We start from the raw sequence: 25647 nt of genomic DNA, 5'->3' as shown, positions 1-25647 counted from the left end.
GTCATCTAAATATCTATCTAATTTCTTCTTTTGAGAGAAAACTGGTAATTGTGCCAATTTACCTTTAAAAACTTCAGTAAGTTTCCTCAAGACATACCTATTCTCTTACACAGCCACAATGCAATTTTTGAGATCAAGAAATTTAATATATCTAATCCACAGTTCATATTCAATTTTTGACAACTGTCCCATAATGCCCTTTTAGCATTTTATACTTGTTTTTTTAAACCCATGGACCATGATCTAATCCATTATCACACATTATATTTAGTTGTTAGTTTACTTAAAAATGGAACTTTTCTCTGTCTTTCCTTGTCTTTCTTGATCTTGACATTTTTGAAGAATGCAGGCCTGTTATTTTGTTTAGTGTTCCTCATTTTTAGTTCGCCTGATATTTCCTCTTGATTACCCTTAGGATATGCATCTTGATGGGAATATTACAGATGCAATGCCTTTTCCTTTTCAAGCACATCATATCAGGAAGCATATGAAATGTCACTTTAATCCAATACTGGTGGTGTTAACTTTGATCAGTTTGTTAATGTGATGTCCACCAGTTTTTCCACTGTCAAATTACTAAGTTTTCTTTATAATTAAGAAGGAATTTATGGGAAAATATTTTGAAACTATTTTATATAAAATTTAACCATGAATTTTGGTGTCTACTCGTGATTTTCTAACACCATTATCCCTTGTCTTAGTTGGCATAAAGATGAGCTTTCTCTTCTCTCTCATTTATTTATTTATTTATTTATTTATTTATTTATTTATTTATTTATTCACTTATATTAGTATGGGCTGATAGATCCTTATTTTATTCAAGGTGTTATATAATTCATTACTATCGTTATTTATTTTGATGTTCAACTTGTTCCAGATTTGGCCAGTGAGTGTTTCTTCAAGCTGACTCTATTCCAAATATTTTTGCAAGTAAATTTTCCTTAAAAGACTTCCACCTTTCACTCTCTCTCTAAATAAATAAAGTGTTCTTCCACTATTTTTTTTCAAAGCAGAAAGTTACTATAATGTCAAATTCAAAAAATTCTAGGAGAAGAACATGCTAAGGATATGATACTGATGATTACTAAATTAAGTGATGACAACAACTGTGTTCTATTTTGGAAAAGCTATTTCTTCTTTTACTGTTATTTTCTTAGAGTTGTAATGTATGTAATTTTTTAAAATACAAAATAATATGTGCATGATTTTAGAGTATTTTATCTAGAAACCATAAAGACTAACACTATATAACAACTTTAAAAATCTTTAACACTCTACTGTAAATACTCTAAAATCATACACATATTACTTTTTAAAATTTTATTTATTTATTTTGAGAGAGAGAGAGCATGAGCAGGGGACGGGCAGAGAGAGAGGGAGAGAGAGGCAATCCCAAGCAGGCTTCACGCCATCAGAGTAGAGCCCATCATGGGGCTCCAACTCATGAACTGTGAGATCATGACCTGAGCAGAAAACAAGAGTTGGGTGCTTAACCGACTGAGCTACGCTCGTGCCCTTTATACACATATTATTTTTAATTAATTAAAAAGATCTAATTAACCTCATCTAGATAAGGAGTTTCTATACAGCAAAGGAAACAATCAACAAAACTAAAAGGCAACCGATGGAATGATAGACGATATTTGCAAATGACATATCAGATAAAGGGTTAGTATCCAAAATCTATAAAGAACTTACCAAATTCAACACCTCAAAAACAAATAATCCAGTGGAGAAGTGGTCTAGGAATATGAATAGACACTTTTCCAAAGAAGATATCCAGATGCTAGCAGACACATGAAAAGATGCTCAACGTCACTCATCATTGGGGAAATACAAATCAAAACCACAAGGAGATACCGCCTCACATGGGTCAGAATTGATAAAATTAACAACTTAGGGAACAACAGATGTTGGCCAGGATGCAGAGAAAGGGAAACACTTTTGCACTGCTGGAGGGAATGCAAACTGGTGCAGCCACTCTGGAAAACAGTATGGAGGTTCCTCAAAAAATTAAAAATAGAACTATTCCTATGACCTAGCAATTGCACCACTAAGTATTTATCCGAAGGATATAAAAATGCTAATTTGAAGGGGCACATACACCCCAATGTTTATAGCAGTAGCCAAATTACAGAAAGAGCCTAAACGTCCATCAACTGATGATAAAGAAGATGTGGTGCGCGCGCGCGCGCACGCACACACACACACACACACACACACACACACACACACACTGGAATACTACTTCGCAATCAAAAATAATGAAATCTTGCCATTTGCAACAATGTGTATGGAACTGGAGGGTATTATACTACGTGAAATACCTCAGTCAGAGAAATATATCATATGACCTCACTCATATATGAAATTTGAGAAACACAACAGATGAATATAGGGGAAGGGAAGGAAAAATAAGATAAAAACAGAGAGGGAGGCAATCTATAAGAGACTCTTAAATATAGAGAACAAACTAAGGGTTGCTGGAGGTGAGGTGGATGGGGGGATGGGTTAAATGGGTGATGGGCATTAAGGAGTGCACTTTTTAAAAAAAATTTTTTAATGTTTATTTATTTCTGAGTCAGAGAGAGACAGAGCACGAGTCGAGGAGGGGCAGAGAGAGAGGGAGACACAGAATCCAAAGCAGGCTCCAGGCCCTGAGCTGTCAGCACAGAGCCCGACGTGGGGTCAAACTCAAACTCACAAACCATGAGATTATGACCTGAGCCAAAGTCAGCTGCTCAACCAACTGAGCCACCTGGACGCCCCAAGGAGTGCATTTTTTGGGATGAGCACTGGGTGTCATGTAAGAAATGAATCACTGGGTTCTACTCCTGAAGCCAAGACTACACTGTATGTTAACTAACTTGAATTTAAAAAAAATCTAATTAAATGTGGAGTTGTTATAAGATAATCCTGCAAACTAAGACATTTTTCAGATAACACTCGTCCTTCACAAGCACACAGTTGGTTATAAATGTACATCCTCTTTTTCTTTTAAGGGTTAAAAATGTACATAAATAATTTAAGATCATTGAATATATCATCAGAATTACAAGGAAGTCTAAAATATATTCAGTCCTGTATTTTCCAAACTATGAACTGAGAATCACTTAATATACATGGTACAGATATAGAGTAATACAAAAATCTTTAATACTATATCCATCTTTTGGAAATTCACAATGCACATTAATATTGGGTATGGTAACTTGTTTCACTTAACTTTGTTTAATATAGAATTTCCCAAATTTCAGCACTGAAATTTGAAACTTTTTAGAAGTTCATCCTGAATACCTAGCTGGGATACAGTAATCTTCTCATTTTTCAGAAAATAACTATCTTTTACAATGTCTCATACATAGCTGATGGCAGATCCAGAACAGAAAATACAAATCTCCTGCTACTAACAGTTCTGTGTCTTGTTATAACATACTGCTTCCTGTATTAACATATGACCACTTCCAGATCTTTTCAGTTGGAGTCCTCTTTACCAAGAAGTAGTAAGAGAATGTAATTTTGAAAAACATGCTTTGAAGCTCATATTAATGTCTAGGGATTGCTGTCCAAAATATGAGATCAGTGTTGTGGAGTCTAGCTTCTACGACTTAACACATTATGTGATCTTTCAAAATAAGTAGCTATGGCAACTGCTTATTTGTCTATCTATATAAATAATGTGAGTCCTTTTTGTATCAAAGACTGGATCACATGCAAGGTTGCAATAGCCATATTAGTAAATACTAGATAAATTCAGCCATTCATTCAGCCTATACTTTACCTTTTAAAAATGGCTTTGCAATAGCTGATTAAACACTAACTAGACAGGATAGTTTCTTAAACTGGTGTCCTGAAGAGCATAGCTCCAAAGATAGGATTTGATATGATGTAAAATAGTGTCAAGGTCAAACAAGTTTGGGAAATGTTGGGTTTATAGAACTTTTCCCCTCCAGGACTACTCAGAAGCCTTTATATAATAAAGGGCATTGTGAATTTTTAAGAGAGAAAAATATGAAGAATGTGTGTGTGTGTGTGTGACTTTAATTCCCCAAATTTACTTGACAACTGATATTTTCTCCCCACTTTGATGATAAAGCTTTTAGAAGATTGTTGTATAAAATACCAGTTTGGGAAATACTGATTTGATTTAAAAAGGAATGAGCTGGAGACAAATCAGAGCTAGGTTTACTGTTTGTTCATTTATAGTAAGTTTTTAGTCCTGATAAATCTTTTATGCCCACTCCCCAAAAAGGTATTAATATGCTTTCTGTTCAAAGTCCTGCTTCTGGGCCACTCTCTAATATCTGTTTATTGTTTATTGCATCTCATTCTGCACAGCATCTGCCTCATTTAGTTGCAATTCTTACTTATTCCTATCTCTTCCTGCACGTCAGATTTTTAAATTAAAAAAAATTTAATGTTTATTTTTGAGAGAGAGAGTCAAAGCGTGAATGGGGGAGGGGCAGAGAGAGGGAGACACAGAATCTGAAACAGGCTCCAGGCTCTGACCTGTCAGCTCAGAGCCTGACATAGGGCTGGAACCTACAGACCACTAGACCACTAGATCATGACCTGAGCCGAAGCTGGACTCTCTGACTAAGTCGCCCAGGTGCCCCCCTGCACTTCAGATTCGATTCTCAGCATTGGGTTTCCAGATTATGGCCTTACACTTCTCAGCATAGATTCTGGGTATCTGCCTTCATACTTGGTAGTTCTCCCTGGCTATGTAAAACAAACAAACAAACAACAACAACAAAAAAAAAAACACACACAAAAAAACTCAGGAAAAAGTTTGGCAAGCTAATCTTTTTATCATCAAGAGGACAAACAAAAACTACACAGCTAATCCTTAGCACATCTTTGTTTTAATTTTATTAGCTGGGAATTGTGATGTAATCTGTTAGTTCTTCTACTTTATGATATTTTTTCATTGAGGAAAGAGGAACCAAATGAAACTTTTTCATTATACATATGATGCTTTACTTGAAAGTCAGTCACCTGTGTACATTCTTTAATTCATTCAATGCTTTCCTTTCAGAGATTCATTTTTACACAGAGGTCTTAAAGGGTGAACTAGCTTCTTCTACATTGAGAGAATATGGCTTCCTGAATGTAAAAGCTGACTTTTTGTTAGAGATGCTCTGTACCAAATTGACATATGATAAAATTAACTTCTCCTGATGAACGTAATTTTATAATGCTGATTCTAGATACTATTTTATTTTTTAATAAATTAGCAGAGTTCACTCGAAATTAGGAAATAAAAACTAATTGCACCTTATTGGGGTTAGATTTCAAAATTAGCAGATTAGTATACTTCTAAATACAAGGTAAATAATGGTGGGGGCCAAAATCCACGATGAGTCACAAAATTTTAAATGAACAATGATTACGTGTGCATTTTTAACTGGAAAGGAAAGCATTATGTTTAATATTTGAATCTTTTTAAACAGTATTTTAATTCTAGCTTAAAAAATGATTGTGCAGACTTTCAGATACCTTTTAAAATATCAGCAATATGAAACAGTGGGCATCCTGTAATTCTAGCACGTGGAATCAGAATGTTTCCAAGGTTTCAAAGTAAATATCAGCAATGCAGCACACTCTACCTCGATTTTCAATATCTAGGTCACATGGACCACTTTGAATACTGTGAATAGGAAAAAAAACCAAGCAGGAAGATTTCTGTAGAGCTAACAAGAATTCATAACATTCAGATTATGACAAAAAACATATCATGGTTTTTAAAGTAATAATTCCTATATAATATAGAGAATAGTGCCTTAAAATGAATATCTGATCTATTATGTAAACTAAATAAACCTTTGAAGAGTATTATATTCTTAAATATATATCTTTTGTTTTTACTGCTCCCTCAGATGTGTGTGTGTGTGTGTGTGTGTGTGTGTGTCCATCTGAATAATCAGGAACAGAGAAGAATACTGAAAATAAATGTATTGTTAACTAAAAAGCACATGCAATTTAGGAAAAGTCCTGCCATAATTAGCAGTAATCAGAAATTCTAACTTCCATTTACAATAAAGGCAAATAGGTATGGTAATAATGATATCTGAAAGCGCAATCTTTTTATTTATACGAAAGAGATATAGAAGGTTGACAATATACTTTAATTATGAAAAATGCACAGTGGTTTTGTAATTTCTCTTCTCCATAAACATATAGTTGCAGATATTTGGAGTCTAGAATTGTCTTTACTGTAGTTTTTATTATTTTCCTTGAAATCTACTGAATTTATTAATTATGAATTTAAAATTTCTCCTTGTCCCTTTCCCAAGTTATTATGTGAAACACAGAAAGTGAAGATGGGAGACTCTAACTCAGCTACCACTTACAATTTTTATACATATATAGTTCTTTTCATGAGAGACAGAAATGAAAGCAACTTGACTGAATGCATTTTTCTTAATCTATTTGATAACACTAGAGGGAAATCACATATGCATCAGCACAACAATTAAGATGGGAAATGCTGAAAAACTACATTTAAATGAGTAGGATTTATAGAGATAGAGTTTTAATAAAGATATTATTTATATTACAAAGACTTGGTTATAATGAATGTATATTATTTAACAATACTAAGCCTTGCAAGTATCTTTTAGTGAAGCACATCAAGGAGCTGCTTAAGACTGCCAGGAAGCAGAAAAAACACTGTTTACATGTAACATACCATTAGTTAGCTGGAGTTCTCTTTAAGGCCTCAAAATTTTCATACAGATACTGGCTAGAGGATTTGGATTAAAGAATTTACTATAGTTACAGAGATATTTCAGAGGTGGTTTAAAAATGGGTCGATAGTCCTAATATGAAAACCCACAGTGAATATACTCAGCAGGAAAAAACTGAGAGCTTTTCTCCTAAGGAGAAAGAATAAGACAAGGATGTCCACTCTCACCACTTCTTTTCAACATAATAGTGGAAGTCGTAGCTTCAGCAATCAGACAACAAAAAGAAATAAAAGGAATCCAAACTGGTAAGGAACAAGTCAAACTTTCACTATTTGTAGATGACATGGTATTATATATAGAAACTCCACCAAAAACTACTAGAACTGATAAATGAATTCAATAAAGCCTCAGGATACAAAATCAATGTACAGAGATCTGTTGCATTTCCATATATTAATAATGAAGCAGCAGGAAGAGAGATTAAGAAAACAATCCCATTTACAGTTGTACCAAAAGTAATAAAGTTTCTAGGAATAAACTTAACTAAGGAGGTGACAGACCTGTACTCTGAAAACATTAAAATATTGATGAAAGAAACTGAAGACACAATGAAATGGAAAGACATTCCATGCTCAAAGATTTAAAGAACAAATGTTGTTAAAATGTCTATACTACCCAAAGCAATCTACAGATTCAATGCAATTCCTATCAAAATACCAAATATAGCATTTTTCACAGACCTAGAACAAACAATCCTAAAGTCTATATGGAACCACAAAAAATCCTCAACAGTCAAAGCATCTTGAAAAAGCAAAGCCAAGCTGGAGACATCACAATTCCAGACTTCAAGTTATATTACAAAACTATAGTAATCAGAACAGTATGGCACTAGTACAAAAGTAGACACACAGACCAAGAGAACAGAATAGAAAATCCAGAAATAAACCCACAATTATATGGCCAATTCATCTTCAACAAAGCAGGAAAAAGATATCCAATGGGAAAAAGACAGTTTCTTCAATAAATGGTGCTGGGAAAACTGGACAACTGCATGCACAAGAATGAAACTGGAACACTTTCTTACACCAGACACAAAAATAAACTCAAAATGGATTAAATACCTCAGTGTGATACCTGAAACCATAAAAATCCTAGAAGAGAGGACAGGCAGTAATCTCTCTGACATTGACCGTAGCAACATTTTTCTAGATATGCCTCCTGAGGCAAGGGAAATAAATACAAGCAAAAATAAACTATTGGGACTATGTCAAAATAAAACGCTTCTGTACAGTGAAGGAAACAATTAACAAAACTAAAGGGCAACCGGGGAAGATATTTGGAAATGACATGTATGATAAAGGGTTAGCATCCAAAATATATAAAGAGCTAATACAACCCAACACCCAAAAACACAAATGATCCATTTGAAAAACGGGCTGAACATATGAACAGATATTTCTCCAAAGAAGACTACAGATGGCCCACAGACATGAAAAGATGCTCAACATCACTCAGCATCAGGGAAATGAAAATCAAAACCACAAGGAGATACCACCACATACCTGTCAGAATGGCTGAAATCAAAAAATGCAAACAAAATGTGTTGGCAAGGATGTGGAGAAAAAGGAACCCACTTGCACAGTTGGTGGGAATGCAAACAGTGGGAAGCCATTGTGGAAAACAGTATGGAGGTTTCTCAAAAAGTTAAAAATAGAACTACCCTATGATCCAGTAATCACACTACTGGACATCTATCCCCCAAATACAAATGCACTACTTCAAAGGGATACATGCACTCCTATGTTTATAGCAGCATTATTTATTATAGCCAAATTATGGAAGCAGCCCAAGTGTCCACTGATAGATGAATGGATAAAAAAGACATGGTGTGTATACACACACACACACACACACACACACACACACACACACAATGGGATATTATTTGGCCATAAAAAAGAATGAAATCTTAGCATTTGCAACAACCTGGATGGAGCTAGAGGGTATTATGCTAAGTACAGTAAGTAGTCAGAGAAAGACAAATGCCATATGATTTCCCTCACATGTGGAATTTAAGAAACAAAACAAACAAGCAAAAGAAAAAGTGAGAGAGAGAAACCAAGAAACAGACTCTTGACTACAGAGAACAAACTGATGGTTATCAAAGGGGAGTTTGGGGGGGAGGATGAGTGGAATAGGTGATGGGGATTAAAGGAGTGCACTTGCTGCGATGAGCACTGGGTGATGTATAGAAGTGTTGTATACCTGAAACTGATATAACACTGCGTGTCAATTAAACTTAAATTAAAATAAAAACTTAATAAAAAAATAAAAATAAAAATGGTCCCGGGGCGCATGGGTGGCTCAGTCGGTTAAGTGACCAACTCTGACTCAGGTCATGATCTCGCAGTTTGTGGGTTCGAGCCCTGCGTCGGGCTCTGTGCTGACTGCTCAGAGCCTGGAACGTGTTTCAGATTCTGTATCTCCTTCTCCCTCTTCCCCTCCTCTGCTTGCACTCTGTCTGTCTCCCTCTCAAAAATAAATAAACATTACCAAAAAAATAATAATAATAAAAACAAAAGGTCCCATAGGACAAAGAAAAAGGGAAAGAATGAACATTATATATTTTATCTCATTTTAGTTATCACTGCCAACCTATAAGATAGTTATTTTCATCCTCATTTCTGTCAACTTACTGCAAATAAAAGATTATAAGCTTCTAGAAGTTAATGGTTGGTTTAAGACAAATTTAGTGCTATTCCATGCAAAATCACGTTTATATTCAATGATAATGTATCGAGTGATAGATGGAAACACTACTAGAGTAGTTAGAGATTCAATTACTTCTGAAGAAAGTCACTTTTGTTTTGGCCAGGGGGATTTTATGCTAAATATATATAAAACATATATATTTTATGATATAATAATATATAAATATGTATATATTTATATATAACATATATATTTTATAATATAATATAAATATATAATAATACATATATTTTGCTTTCAGTAGGAGAAAGTAACTTGTTTCTAGATGATTGTATTTTGTTAAATATTAACCCATTTATTTATTTAAGAATATACTATTTACATCAGTATTTTAATAAATAGTTTTATTACTATATCTTGGGCTTATACCACTTTTATGTAAGTAGTATAAGAATCACAGTTAATTGTAGGAGAACCTAATCTGTTAGTTGATGTTGCTATAAGTTAAATTTTAGAGAGTGATCTTTAAAAATAATTTTTTTAATGTTTATTTATTTTTGAGAGAGAGAGGGACAGAGAGCAAGTAGGGGAAGGGCAGAGAGAGAAGGAGACACAGAATATGAAGCAGGCTTCAGGCTCTGAATTGTTAGCCCAGCGCCTGTGGGCAGGGCTTGAACCCATGAACTGTGAGATCATGACCTGAGCGTAAGTCAGACACTTAACCAACTGAGCCACCCAGACGCCCCAAAATGATCTTTTTAAAATGACATTTTATCTGGTCGTTTTTTTGACTAGAAATTTTCAAGGCATTCTAAAGATGGTAAGATCATACATGGTTTTACTTCTTTTAAGACCTACTAAAATGATAGTACAGGAATAAAAAATAAATAACACCACAATGGCTGGGCCATCAACAGATGAGAGATTTTGAAAAATTAATGTGAGCTAGAAAACAGAAAAACTCCAGCGAAGGGGCACAGGAAACCACAGCATAGCAGACATAGAGTGATAAATGTTTATTTATTTTTGAGAGAGAGAGCACAAGGAGGGGAGGGGCAGAGAGAAAAGGAGACAGAGGATCCAAAAGTGGGCTCTCCACTGACAGCAAAGAGCCCAATGTGAATCAAACCCACAAACCGTGAGATCATGACTTGAGCTGAAGTTGGATGCTTAACTGACTGAGCCACCCAGACGCTCCAAAAAAAGGGAAGTTCAAAAGGACTTCCAGGTAATATCCTCAGGGACAGCGAGCAGACATCAGATCCACAAAATAGTAATAATGACAATAATTATAATAATAATTATAATAGCAAATACATATAAGACTTACTCAATTCCAGATTTTATTCCCAGGGTTTTATGTTTATCAGCTCATTTACTCAGGGTTTTATGTTTATCAGCTCAGCTCAGAACTCTGAGATAGGTGTACTATCATTATCTCCATTTCAGGTTAAGGCAGAGACACAGAATTTAAAGTTGCTTAAGATCACAGACTTAAGCGTGGGAGACTGGGATTCAAACTCAGTCTGGCTCCAGAATCTACCCTTTTCAACTTAAAATAAATAAAAATAAACAAAAACTCCAGAGAATATGAAAGACTCAGAAAATAAAACAAAATTTTATATTTCAACCTTCCTACAAATCTCTTTTGGGGGGGTTTTGTTTTAGAATGAAGAGCACTGCAAATGGAAACAGATTTGAAAAGAAACAGAAAGTATCATAAGAAAGATGATCATTAGATGTTCAGCTATGTAGTCCTTCACAGAATGACAGATATTACAGAAAGAAAGAAGAAAAACAATAAAGAAGGAAGGGAGGGAATTACTAAAGAAATAATGCAAGATAACTTTCTAGGAATGAAACTCCTTAGATGAAAATGCTCACTGAGTTCGACAGTAAAATATGGACAGAAAAAAGCCAAGACACATCATCAGGAATTGAAAAGCACCAAGGAAAACCAAGATGGGGCCTGAAAGTCGCCAGAGGGAAAACGAGCTGCAGGCTTAGGCTGGTGTTAATGAATTTTAGAAAACTTTCCAAGCTCAGGGAGAAAATGATTAGTGCTCTAGCATTCCAGAGAAACTCGAATTCAGATGGAAGTAGTTAGGCAGCAAGTGCTTCTCTTCAGCATATTCTTTAAAGGTGGTGCCTTTTCTACAAGTTTAACACAATGCTTGTTGAGACTTTTATAAAAGGAAGTTAGTAGAAGAGGCACAAAATGTCAGTTTTTATATAGTATCTCATGTGGACCAGGCAGTCAAAACGGTGGCACTTAAAAAAAAAGTTTATTTATTTTTAATAGACAAGCAGGGGGAGTGGCAGAGTGACAGGGAGACAAGGGGATCTCAACTGGGCTCTGCACTGACAGCACAGAGCCTGATGCGGGGCTCGAATTCACGAACCATGAGACCATGACCTGAGCAGAAGTCGGACGCTTAACTGACTGGGCCACCCAGGCACCCAAAACGTGGCACCTTTTAATGTGTTTTCTTCCTTTCGATACTGATGCACACACACCCACCTCTCCCCTTTCCCCCAGTGAGGCCGGCCCCCAGGCCTGTACCTTCTGATGTTAGGACCTGGATACACCTCTAATGAGAATAAAATAGACAACATTTCAAATATGTGACAGTTCAAAAAATTTATCATTCAAATACTTTTTCATTGAAAGTTGCTGAGGGATATGCTTCATTAAAGGAAGATGTACAATGAAATAGAGAAAAATGTGGGTTGTCTGTCATCATGCCAATGGGAAGGACAGAAAGGAGAAGCCCAAGGATGACAGCTGTGTAGCCAGAGGATGTAATAAGGCTCCAGAAGAGCATTTCCAAGGGAAAAGAATAAAACCAGAGAGAGAGATCACAGCATGTTATATATAATGGAGAGTCAGAAAGAATCGGGGATATGATAAAGAAAAATAATGTACGAAAAACAAAAGCAAATGAAAAATTTTAAGAAAATTGAAAAATTGCCTAAGTCAGGACATATAACCAAAGAAGACTATTTGGGACTATAATCAATCACTAACCAAAATGATCCTGTTATCAGGCACTGTTTTAGCTATCGGGAATATAGTGAGGGAGCAAACAACAAACAAAAATATCAAACAAAAATATCAAACAAATTAGCTGAAGTAGATGGTATTCCTTGCCTTCTTGAAGCTATAGTCAAGAATGGGGAGAATGAAAAGTTAAATGAGGTAAGATATATCATTTGTTTAACAATAAGTGCTATGGAGAAAAACATAACAGGAAAAGTACAGTAAGAATCTCACATAGAGGGGCACCTGGGTAGTTCAGCTGGTTAAGCATTTGAATTTGGCTCAGGTTTGTGAGTTTAAGACCCACATCGGGCTGTCTGCTGTCAGCACAGAGCCTGCTCTGGATTCTCTGTTCCTCCTCTCTCTGTCCCTCCCCTCTTCTCTCTCTCTCTCTCTCTCAAAGTAAATAAAATTAAAAAAAAAAGAATTCCAGGTAGGGGAGATGCTATTTCCAATAAGATGTCCAGGAATGGCCCTACTGACTGGCTGCCAGTTGGTTTGAGTATTTAAGGAAGAGAAGGATCAGACAGTGCAGTCATCTGGGTAATGGATGTTCAGGTGGAGGACGCAGCAAATGCAAAGAGCCTTTCCACACAATAATGTAAATACTTGATTTTGGTTATAAAATAGATATAAATGGCATCAATTTTAGAGATACAGAAGTGAAAGAACTGAGGACGGAATCACAGAGAAGGTGGGTGCACTAACGTCCTTGTCTGACAACAGGGGACAATCCCAAAGCAGCATCTATGTTAAAGGTACTGGTTTATTATCCACAGTTACAACAGAGAAATCAAAGAAAGATAAAACTAACTGAGGAACAAAAGAGAAAAGGTAGAGGTAGGGTAGAGTGAGTGAGTGAATGTATAATGCCTCTTTTATTTATGTATATAATAATAGATGATACCTAAAAGTGACAAATTAAAAATCTGAGGTGAAAGCAAATGACATTGACCTGAATAAATGAAGTTATTAGAAGGAAAAGTGGAAAGAGAGGTGAGGCATAAGTGGGAGAAGTTGGGTCACAGAACTGTTGATTTTAACCATGTGCACAAATTTGATTTAAACCACCCACCCCCCCACCCCCCCTGCCACACACACACACACACACACACACACACATACACACCCTTTGGAGGTCTCCCATTACTCGTAGGATTAATATCGAAATCCGAAACAAGGCCTCCAGGGGCCCTTCCTCTCTCACCAGCCTCACCTCTTTCTCCCTCCCCCACACTCTCTGCTCTAGCCACACCTCCCTTCAGTTTCCTGAGCAGGCAAGGCCCTCTAAGCTTCTGAAGCCTCTGTCTATGCTATTCCCTCCATCTGAAATGTTTCTGGCCCAATATTCCCACTCCTGGACTGACTTACCCATCTGGTCTAGTAGGTACAAGAGCCTAGGGCTCACAATAATACTCTTAGGGGTCCACAAAAAAGCTTTCTTTTAAAATAAGGGGAAAAAACCCTTTTAGGTCAAAGAAAATATTTTAATATACAATATTAACATACTTCTCTCTATACCAGTATAAATGCAAATCTCAATTTTTAATATTGTTTATGGAGGAAGGAACCCACAAAAGCAAAAGTGTCTAGGGCCCACCAAAATCATTGTGTGGCCCCCTTGGTCTCCAATTCCCCAATTCTACTGCCGGCATGAATCTTCTCATCCCTTAGCTCCCAGCTGAAACACTCCTTCTTCAGGGACTCTGCCTGATTCTCCAGGCAATATGCGGTCCCTATGTATATTCTCCCATCACTTTGTAATGTGGAAACAAACTAAATACTTGTGTAAATTTACATTTAATGAAATCAGGAACTGTGTCTACCTCGTTTACTGCTATATATTCCCAGAACCAAGCCTTGTATTCACTGATATGAGACTCTGAAGGACTCAGAATTTTCTACTGTGGTTCTCTCAAGTCCTTGTTCACTTTTTTTTTATTTTTAAATTTTTTTTTCAACATTTATTTATTTTTGGGACAGAGAGAGATAGAGCATGAACGGGGGAGGGGCAGAGAGAGAGGGAGACACAGAATCAGAAACAGGCTCCAGGCTCTGAGCCATCAGCCCAGAGCCGGATGCGGGGCTCGAACTCACGGACCGCGAGATCGTGACCTGGCTGAAGTCGGACGCTTAACGGACTGTGCCACCCAGGCACCCCCCTTGTTCACTTTTCTGATCCTAGATTTACTACTGATTAGTCTCTGATTGACTCAGTTTCTTCATTTTAAAAATAGGAATAATAATGGGAGTTATGAGTTAGAATAGTGCCTGACACACAGTAATAGCATTCTTGTTATCAGATAATTACTCCTACACTACCATTTTTGAAATTACTATTATCATCATCATTATTATTTCATACACTGGGTGAATTAGGTAAATATTTTGTTTTGTTAATTTCCTCCCTTTTACTATCTCTTATGTAAATATGTTTTTAAAAGTTGTGGATGCCATTTTAACAACTTAACTCACAAGGTTTTAGGAAAAGAGCAAATAGCTGTAAAGACAGAGGAGAACTGAAGTTTTGGTAACTGAAAATACATAATTATCCATGAAATCAAGACTTCGGGGCTTTCAAAATATCCACACCCACCAACTCATAATTTTACATAAGATCAGGCTAGAAGAATACTTTAGCAAAGTATAGTAAATCAGAATTCTCTCAAACACAAATTTCCAAGAAAATCTAATAAAAATGAGAGGTTGAATTTATTATCTTAAAAAAATCTTACCTATTTCCCTCAAATAGATGCTCTGCAGAGTTGAAAACAATTTTCAATAGTGATATTACTTTCTTAGAGTTATAATTTTTTATACATAATTCCTTCTGCAGGTAAATAAAAATACATACCCCAAAGCAGTAAAAATAAAATAAAGCAACAGTAACTGAAAAGCCTACCAAGGGTTTTCATTTTGGTAAACATTTATCTCACCATCTAAGCTTCAGACTCCTGATATGACCCTTGGGATAATATGACAGACTCAGGTTTGATTCCCTCTGGTATTTCAACCGATACTGTGTACAACCTGAGGACCGTTTTTTTGAGGATAAATGACTGGCTAGGAAGACTAAAGTCCCGAGGCTTTGCCTGGGGCCTATAATCTCACCTAATCATTATTCACAATCCCCCAGAAAAGCCTCGAGCTAAAATTGTGATTGCTATTTAGAACTGAACTTGCAAATTCATTTTTGAAAATCTTTTCTTCTTTTGTGATTTCATTTTTTTGTTTAATTCATGACCACCTTTAGATATCAACTATAGCAAGCATTACAACCTAGAGCAATAGTCCATCTGTTTTGAGTGTTGCTTTCTTTACTAATTTATAAAAAAGATATTTTAATAGCAAAAATGCCTAAGGACTACATTGCGTAATACATGCAACTAAAAATGTAAAGTCCTTAAAGGGGATATGAAAAGCAGTGATAATGGAGAAGAGTTCTGTAAATTTAGAATTTTGTAATACAGTTCTCATAAGCCATTTTCAATTTGAAAAGCCAAAATAATTTTTATAAATGCAAAGATGAATTGAAGGATGCAATATCCTCTGAAAATCAGGGAATAAGCTAGAGTCAAGTCATACCACAAATTTCTTTAATTAACCTTTCCCTTTTTTTTTTTTTTTTTTTTTTTTTTTACTTAGGATGTAAAAAATACTTCTTGCTATCTATCCTGCCAAAATGTTCCACTCTTGCTTATTTCTAGGATTGGCCATTGCTATCCTCTCTCTGTTCTTCCACTAATTCTACTTTATTTAATAGTGACATATAATTTCTTACTGATGATAACACTTAAGAGTCTCCTCTCTTAAAAACAGCAATTAAGAGTGAGGGCTGTTAAGTCTCAGACTGCCTAGACTAGAGTCAGATTCCTTATCTCTATAAAGGGGATAATAATAGTTGTTACTTCAAAGTATATTGTGAAGATAAGTGAGACAAATGACTTAAAGTATTTACTAGATTGTCTGGTACATAATAAGTACTCATAAATGTTAGTTATTGTTAATAATGAAGACTTTTTAGAACCTTTTCTTTACTTCTTAAAGGTCTCCTGAGAAAACAAAACACATTTGCTTGACTTTGGACAAACTTGAGCTAAACTCTTTTTTCTTTTGTTTTCTCCTTTATAAAATGAAATAATCTGACAGTATTAATCCAAAGGTCTTTCTTAACTGTAAAAACTTACATAATTTTATTTAGCTATGGCTAAGGTTCAGACTTATTTTCCTTTTCTGTTTTTAATGTGCATGGACAATTCTTTTTCTGGTTGAGACTAACTTTTCTTCTTTGATTAAGAACTACATCTGATGATATTCTGTACCCCTACTAGCCCTAGGAATCATGGGGTATTTTCCCAGTTTCCTATGATGAAGTACCATATTCACAATCAAACTCTACAGAAGCCCCTAAGAAGGTATTGCTTTCTTCTGAACTGATACTTTAAAAGTGAATCAGATATTAATTACATATAATATGTAAAATTTTGTGTTCCATGTAATCCAAGGATTAAACAAAAAATTGTTATGTTTTTGGAGAGGCACATGTAAAGTTTTATTCAAAAATGTTAACTTATATGGCAAAAATGAAGTACACAAAATAAAAACAAAGCATCATATCCAAACATTAAAAAATGAAAAAATAAGAAAACATAATTGTATCACATGTGATTTGTAGTGTTGATAGTCTTAATATGACTCTTCATTCTTATCAATAAAGAAAAAGCCTCAAAGACCACCAAGAATAATTTAGAATGGGGCATAAGTGACATAGGCATGAAAGAAATATAAAAGACAAATAACAATATGCAAAGATATACATTTTACTAGTAATCAAATAAATGAAAATTAGAATGCCATATACTTTTCTCATTTCAGATTTATTTAAGTTGAATACCAATGGCATTGGTTAATACCAATGGCAAAATTATGGAGAAAGTGGCACTATGACGCACTGTTGGTGGAAATGCAAATTGGTAGAGCCTTTCCATATATTTCCCCTTTGATCTCCCAATTCCATTTAAAAGAATATACCATAAGCTAGCATTTTCCAAAGTGTCCAGTGGGATGTTGATATGTTCTAATGTTATTTTGTGTGTGTGTATGTAAAAGTCTAAATTTAATTTTAAATGTAAATGTATACAATGGCATTCAAAAACTTTTCTTTCCCTTTTTTTTTTAAATAAAATTTATTTTTCAGAGCAGTTTTAGGCTCACAGCAAAACTGAGTGTTAAGTATAGCAATTTCCCATATTGTCCCCTGCCCCCATACACCACAGTTTCTCCATCCTGTAGACAGATGTTATCTTAAGAAAACATTCTATAGTCAAATAAGTTTGATTTCTCAGACCTTTGTTACTACTATACATAGGTATTCTCCAAGATGGTGAACAGTGGTTCTTTATGTTATAGGCCATGGAATCCTCTTATCAGAGAGCATGCTTAGGAACTAAGAGTCTGCAACACTTACTTTTTTGTAAACTGTCCTAAAACATCACTAGACACAAATGCAAACATGTATGTACAAGAATGTTCACTGAAGTCATATTTAACACAGGAAAAAACCTGGAAAGATTCCATATACTCAATAATTAGAAAGTGGTTACATAATTTATGTTATGTTCTTAAACTGGAATATTATATAACCATTAATAATGGAAATGCAGATGATATTTACTGACATTACACATAAGGCAATAAGTTGCTAAGTAAAGAAGCAATCTAGCCAAAGAACATTTATATCCTATTGTTACCAATCCTAATCATAATATTATATGGATACATATATTATACATTGTATACAAATATATCAATGAATTCAGAAAGACATACAACAAAATATAAAGAGTAGTTATCACAAGGTGATAGATTACTATACTTTTCTGTTTGTCTTATCTTTTTTTCTTAATGAACATCTATTAATTTTATAATAGAAATATTTTTTAAAGGCAATGTGTTTATACGTCTTAACTGTTTGGAGACATCTGGCATTTTATTCTTTAGGTGTCAGATGCTTTTCATATTTAACAAAAATTAAGTTCACAGTCACGAAAACTATAATTATATAAAGAATTCATACAGAAAAAACACAATTCCTACCTTCTGGAGAGAAACTGATAAAAACATAACAAGTGCTGTGAGAGCCAGCAGCGTAATGGAGGCAGTAAATCTCTAGATGCTCTATGCCTTTATGAGTCCCTATAAGGGAGTACCTCTTCTCTCTGTAACACAAAGAACATAAACACACAAATTTATTTAAAGGAGCAGCTGAATGAAAATCATCCTTAAGTTTAGCTTGGAGCTATACAGGCTGCCTATTTCCAGGTGTGATCTCACAGGTAAACAGTTAGAAATATTACCACTTAGTCTCTTTATGACCTTGGAAAAGTTACTTATCTTCTCCAAGCCTCAGTTTCCTCATCTGTAAATGGGGATAAGGATATAACCAACTATAAAGATTAATATTCATAAAGTATTCATAACAGTGCCAGATACTGTTGCTACATACGTGGTTTCTACAAATAAATACCTGAGTGGGATTGATTGTATTAATAGAGACCCTCCACAGAGCACATTACTATTAGTGATATTTTACTTCTGTTAACATCTCAAGTAATTCTCATCTCAATCCTGTAAAGTATTGTTATTATTACAGGCTAGCCCTCAGCTTGTATACCAGAAACTTGATTTTATCAACTCCCTAAACTGATACAAACAAACTCACAAACAACTGATCAATTTAAAAGAGAACCCCTTCCCTCTCCACCCCCTCCCCAAATGATATCCATTGAATAAGATACCATGTACTAATATCTGGTCTATGTAAGTACTGAACCACTTAGACATTATCTGATTAGTATAAAATTAAAGCAAGGAGAATTATAAACTCATATTGGACCTTTCATTAAGCCATAGTTGTATGATATGCTTTTCTATAGTGTTACTGTAGAAACATTGGTAGGAAAACCAATTTCCTCGTATTTTTGGTATGATGCCTTGAGAAGGCACGGCATCACCAATGAAGTATTCTTGCCAAGAATATTCAATCTGAATCTAATAATAAAAGAAATTTTTAGAAAAAAATCTAAATTAAAGGACATGTTGCAAACATTGGCCCAGACTTAAAAAATATCAGTGACATGACACAAAGAGGCTGGGAATTTTTTTTAGATTAAAGGAGATTAAGTGGATATGACAAGTGAATAAAATGCATGATCCTTAATTGGATCTTGGATTGGAGAAAAAAAGACAGCTATAATTACTGGACAACTGGGAAATCTAAACTGCAGACTTCAAAAATCTCTATCGGTTAATAAATTTAAAATTAACTTAGGTGGTTTGTACCTGCAGATAAAATTATTCATTAATTCATTTATATTCATCACGATGTGTTAAATACCTATTCAGTGTGATAGGCCTGAAGATGACAAAAATTCCTGCAAGTAACAAACCCTAAAATACAGATATGGCTTAGCCAAAGAGGTCAGGTGAACTCAGTCTGGCAAGTTAGCAAATGAAGGTATGTAGCTAAACTACTTATCTGTTATATTTGAGACTCTGACCATCTTCCTACTGAAGTATTCTTCTTTCTAACGGAGGGGAAAATTTCAGAATGTTAGAGCAGGTCACTGGTGCTTCATGCTGCCTTTAGTAAGGTTCCACAAGAAAGAGAGGCACATCAGGAAGCAGAGAAGGGAAAAAAAAGATAGCTTTGCCAAAAGAGCTACTTTCTGTCTGTGGCTGAGAATCAGATCATCTGAAGCCTGGCAGGTTGAAAAAGCCAAATTATAAATGTTTTATGATCAACTTTTACTTATTTTTGAATAGGCTATTTTCATGATGTAGAATTTGAAAGCTACAAAGAGGCAGTGAAAATTTCTCTTCCACTCTTGTCCCCAAGACAAGACTGTTTTCCCTCCTCAGAGGCAACCTCTGTTAACAGATTCATGTATTCCTCCAGAAATGTTTAATGCATTGCGAATCTACAGTTGTATTTACAGAAGCAGAGCAGGTTATACACTCTTCTACAGCTTGCTTTCTTCATAGTATGTTTTGTCAATTGATCATCTCGGTACCTATAGAGTTACTTTTATTTATTTTATTTTTTAAATTTTTTAACATTTATTTATTTTTGAAAGAAACAGAGCATGAGTGGGGGAGGGGCATAGAGAGAGGGAGAGACAGAACCTGAAGCAGGCTCCAGGCTCTGAGCTGTGAGCGCAGAGCCTGACGCGGGGTTCAAACCCACGGACCGCGAGATCATGATCTGAGGTGAAGTCAGACGCTTAACCGACTGAGCCACCCAGGCGCCCTGCAGATTTTTCTTAAGCAAAGGAAATAAGATACTGGCCACCAGGAGGAAAGGAGCATTGAGATGTCTAAGTGTAGAGTACTGAAGATAATAACTAAGGAATGTACCTGGGAGGATTTTCTTGAAGACTTCTTTGGATTCTAAGCATGCCAGTGTATTGTGGCAGAGCATCTGAAAAGTTATTGAAGCCTCTGCCATGAGAGGGGTGCAAAAGTGGCTAACACTGAGTTGGCAGACATAAAGGAGACTGAGGTTTGAAGAAACAGGGCAAAGAGTACAGGGTCCTTACAACTGGAGACTGTGGCAAGAATTATGGCAGTAGATCCCGTATATGAAGTCCAGAGGCCAAGCAAGAGGAATTATGTCTTGGTGGATGCTGGTACATGGTGCTGAAATGTCAAGGGTCAAGCAATAACTCAGAGGAGACAAGCAAGCAGAGAGAGGGGTATGGAAACCCACACTCATCCATTGATGACAGGATGGTATGAGCCTCCCTGGAACCTGGAGAAGTAGAAGGGAAGGAGAAAATCCTTCTAAACTAAGGGTAAACATCTTGGTTTAAAGCCTAAATTGATTCAATTTTACTTCAGAAGTAACCAACCAACTACCAATTGGTAAGATTAATTCTTCCTTTATCTGTGGAAATGGTCATGGGGACAGTGACATACATGTATTAAGTATAACACATTGTTTGGCCCATGGTTGGTGGACTTAATTTCTCTAAAGTTAAAACTATGTTGCCCAGATTTTGATTTGGAAAATTTGACCATCTTTTTAAATTTTTTTTATTTTTTTAATGTTTATTATTTTTGAGAGAGAGAGAGACAGCAAGCGGGGAAGGAGCAGAGAGAGAGAGAGGGAGACAGAATCTGAAGCAGGCTCTAGGCTCTGAGCTGTCAGTACAGAGCCCGATGTGGGGCTCGAACCCACGAACCACGAGATTATGACCTGAACTGAAGTTGAACGCGTAACCAACTGAGCCACCCAGGCGCCCCTGGAAAATTTGATCATCGTGTCATATGTCATTAATATACAAGATTGAGCTCTGTAAAATAAGGCTCCTAGATACTGTTATCAGGCTGATGGAGTAATAAACATCCCCATATGCCATGAAGGAAGCAGGTCTCTGTCATAATAAAAGCATTTAAATATAAAATACAAACATAAACAGCACTCCTCTCAAATATACCCTAAGACTGAGGATAAGGATTAGATATAGTTATTTCCCATTTCCCCCAAATAGATATTATCTTTTAAAAATTTTTTTTTCAACGTTTATTTATTTTTGGGACAGAGAGAGACAGAGCATGAGCAGGGGAGGGGCAGAGAGAGAGGGAGACAGAGAATCGGAAACAGGCTCCAGGCTCCGAGCCATCAGCCCAGAGCCTGACGTGGGGCTTGAACTCACAGACCGCAAGATCGTGACCTGGCTGAAGTCGGACGCTTAACCGACTGCGCCACCTAGGCGCCCCAATATTATCTTTTTTCAAAAAGGTATTTATCTTAAATCTAACAAATGTTAAAAAGAAACTACTTGGTGGATAATAAAAACAATATTGATTTCTGATTAAAGAGGTAGATTGAACATACACATTTAACTACATTCCTTTTTAAAACTATACTAAAATACAATTTAGTATTAAAATTTTTATTCAAAAGCATAAATGAATGAAGAAAAGGAGAGTGAGAGATGAATTACAGTAACAAAAATTTGGAAGCTAGACGACAGAAGGCAGCTGACTGACAGCTGATTCAAACAAGCAATTCATTTTAGGTAGTAGGTAAAGGCAGGAAGCGATTTCATTTGTACTACAGTTTCCACAAAAACTTGGGAACTGGTGGCACCCAAACTTGTGGAAATGAGTTAAGTAATAGCAAACCTAGTTAGAAATCTATTTAAGAATTAGTCTTTTGCATTGTCTCTCTACCATTCACAACTGAACAAGTACGCCTCCCTCTCTCACCCTGGAAGAAGAGTAAATATTTACTCTTTGCAGTGTATAAAACAGAAGATTCCCAAAACTGGGAAATTTTGAAGAATTCTGGAGGGTAGAGTACTGTATTTAAAACAGAATTGAATGAAATTTTATATGATAAATATTAAGACTCCCAAGTCCTCTTCTACTAGGTTTGCAGAATGCTAGTAGCCCATCATAAAACTGGAGAGTGGAAGAGTCTCCTTTGGTGAATATAACTGGAATTTTAAAAAATGGTGCTCAATGAAATGATATTGGAGGTTCCTGAACAAATAAGCATATTCAGATCTAGGGAATCCATAGTCATTAAGCTCCAGTTATGTGTTATCCTGGCATCCCCCTTTCTTACTATCTGAAATATGAACCGGTACAGCCAATGACCGCTAGACATCTGGGGAAAGCTCCTAACATGAAAGATGGAGACTAAAACAAAACCAAACCAAAACCAAAGCCAAAACAAACAGAAAATAGAAAAAGGAAAGAGAATTAAAAAAACAAAACCCTATGTTTAAAGAGATAAGAGAAGAACTGCATCCATGAAAGAAAAACACAATGCTTTATTTATTTTTTAAGTTTATTTATTTATTTTGAGAGAGAGTGAGTGAGAGAGACAGCAGGGCAGGGCGGAAGGAGGAGAGAGAGAGAATTCTAAGTAGGCTCCTCACTCTCAGCACAGAGTTCGATGTAGGGCTTGAACCCATGAATCGTGAGATCATGACCAGAGCTGACACTGAAAGCCAGACACTTAACTGGCTGAGCCACCCAGGTGCCCCCAAAACACATTGTTTTAAAAAAAGAAAAGAAAAAAAAAATCCTGGAAACAAGAAACTACTGCTGGGAAACAAAGTCATGATAGAAATGGAAGCCTCAACAGAAAGGTTGGAAAATCTCCCAGGAAGTAAAGAGATTAAGAGAAAGAACCTAGGAGAGAAAGGATATGAAGATTAGGAGAGCAGTCTAGGATGTTCAACATTCAACTAACAGAAAAAGAGAAAAGAAAATTGAGAAAAAAATCATCAAAGAAATAACTTTTGAAAAATTTCCTAAATTAAAGAGCATAAATTTCTACTTTAAAAGGGGTCCCTGAGTGCCTGAATGAAAACAGATCTCCAACAGATCACATCATAACAAAATTTTAGAACTCTGTGACAAACAGAAAATTATAAAAGCTCCCGGAAAGGAAAAATATATAAAACAGAAAGTAGAAGGTCTCTCAACTTTTCAACACTGAAACTAGAAGACAATAGAGATAGACCATAAAAATTCTGAGAAAATAAATTCCAAACCAGAATTCTGTATTTAGCTAAGTATCAATCAAATATCAGTAAAGCAGAAAGACATATTCAGACAGGCAAGACCAAAACTATTGGTAGATGTGTTTCTTCAAAATGGGAGAGTAAATGAAGAAGGAAAAGACATTAAAAACAAGAGTTTCAACTCAAAACAGGGACACAAGAAGTCCAAAGGTGATAGTGAAAAGTAATCCATACCACGTGGGACAGAATTTGCTGTTGAATGAGAAACAAGTACATAAGACACAAGACAAAAGAAAAATGAGACAATCATTAATTTTAGGGAAAACAGACAATTGGAAACATGATGTGGTTCGGCCATGAATTAAGTTTACAAAGATATAAATGTGTTTAATGAAATCTTAAACATCAAAATCATGATATAATTGTATTGAGAAGATGAAGTATTTGTGGTGATGGGGTGGGGATATAAAAACTTTAACTTTATTGTTAAAGTAAAGTTTTACTTTACTTTACTTTTAACTTTACTGTTTCCTTACTGGGAAATTAACAGATTATATGCAAAGCTGAAAAAAATCAAGAAGTAAAAATATAATCGTATTATTTATGTATTTATTTTTATTTTTATTTTTTTTGAATGCTTATGACAGCTTTATCATAAATAGCTCCAAACTGGGAACTACTTAAATGTCTATCAATTGGTAAACAGATACACAAATTATAGCGCATCTATACAATGAAATACTACTCAGCAATAAAAAGGAATAATACATGCAACAGAAGAATCTCAAAAGCATTACATGAGGTGAAAGAAGCCAGACACAAAACCTACATATTGCATTATACCATTTCATGACAATCTGGAAAAGACAAAAGTACAGAGACAGGAATCAAATGAGTGTTTGCTACAGGCTGTAGTAAAGGTGGTGGTGGGGGGAGACAGATTATAAAGACACACGAGAACTTGCTGGGGTGATAGAAATGTCCTATAGCCCAATTGTGATGGTTACATTATGTTAGACATCTGCCAAAACTCAACACATTACACATTTTAAAATGGTGAATTTTATTGTATGTAAATTATTCCTCAATAAACCTGAATTCATAGGCCATAAAAGGCATTGTAGCTTTCTCCTACTTCTCTCTTGGATCACTCACTCTAAGGGAAGCCAGGTATTGAGGACACTCACCACCCTTATGGAGAGGCCCACATGATAAGGAACTGAAACCTCTTGCCAACATGGGAATGAGACACCTTGGAATCTGATCCTCGAGCCCCAAACCTTGAATTAACTGGGGCTGCTGCCCTGGCCAACATCTTGCCTGCAACCTCAATAGAAGTCCTGAGGCAAAACCAACTAGCTAAGCCAGTTCCAAATCCTTGACCCAAAGAAACTGTGGGATAATAAATATTTGTTGTTTTAAGCCACTAAGCCTGGGGTAATAGTTGTTACACAATTATAGATAGCTAATATACTGTGAGATGGGGGAATAATCTCAGGTGAAGTTGGTGAAGTGGGTAGAGAGCAGAGATCTTGTAGACTTATAGGCATTGTGAGTACTTCAGATTTGAGTCTTAGTTCAATGGTAAGGCATTGGTAGTTCTATTCAGAATAACAATCACAATTTCACTTTAAGTGTCACTCTACTATGGAGTGGTCAAGAATGG

The 25647-nt window shown here is 35.5% G+C and overlaps 1 protein-coding gene across 4 annotated transcripts in view; it reads right to left on the bottom strand.

Annotated features, from left to right (window-relative positions):
* The window catches only part of MBD5 (methyl-CpG binding domain protein 5), a 451089-nt gene that overhangs the window by 130062 nt on the left and 295380 nt on the right, over positions 1 to 25647 (bottom strand). For all 4 annotated transcript variants that reach the window (XM_045033740.1, XM_045033739.1, XM_045033741.1 and 1 more), the window contains exon 3: positions 18538 to 18659. The gene's annotated coding sequence lies outside the window, so the exon portion shown is untranslated. The remainder of the gene's footprint in view (positions 1 to 18537; positions 18660 to 25647) is intronic.

This window comes from Felis catus, chromosome C1 (genome assembly GCF_018350175.1).
Source record: "Felis catus isolate Fca126 chromosome C1, F.catus_Fca126_mat1.0, whole genome shotgun sequence".
NCBI classification, from domain to species: domain Eukaryota; kingdom Metazoa; phylum Chordata; class Mammalia; order Carnivora; family Felidae; genus Felis; species Felis catus.
The sequence above is the reverse complement of the archived record's forward strand: the minus strand, read 5'-3'. Positions and strand labels throughout refer to the sequence as shown.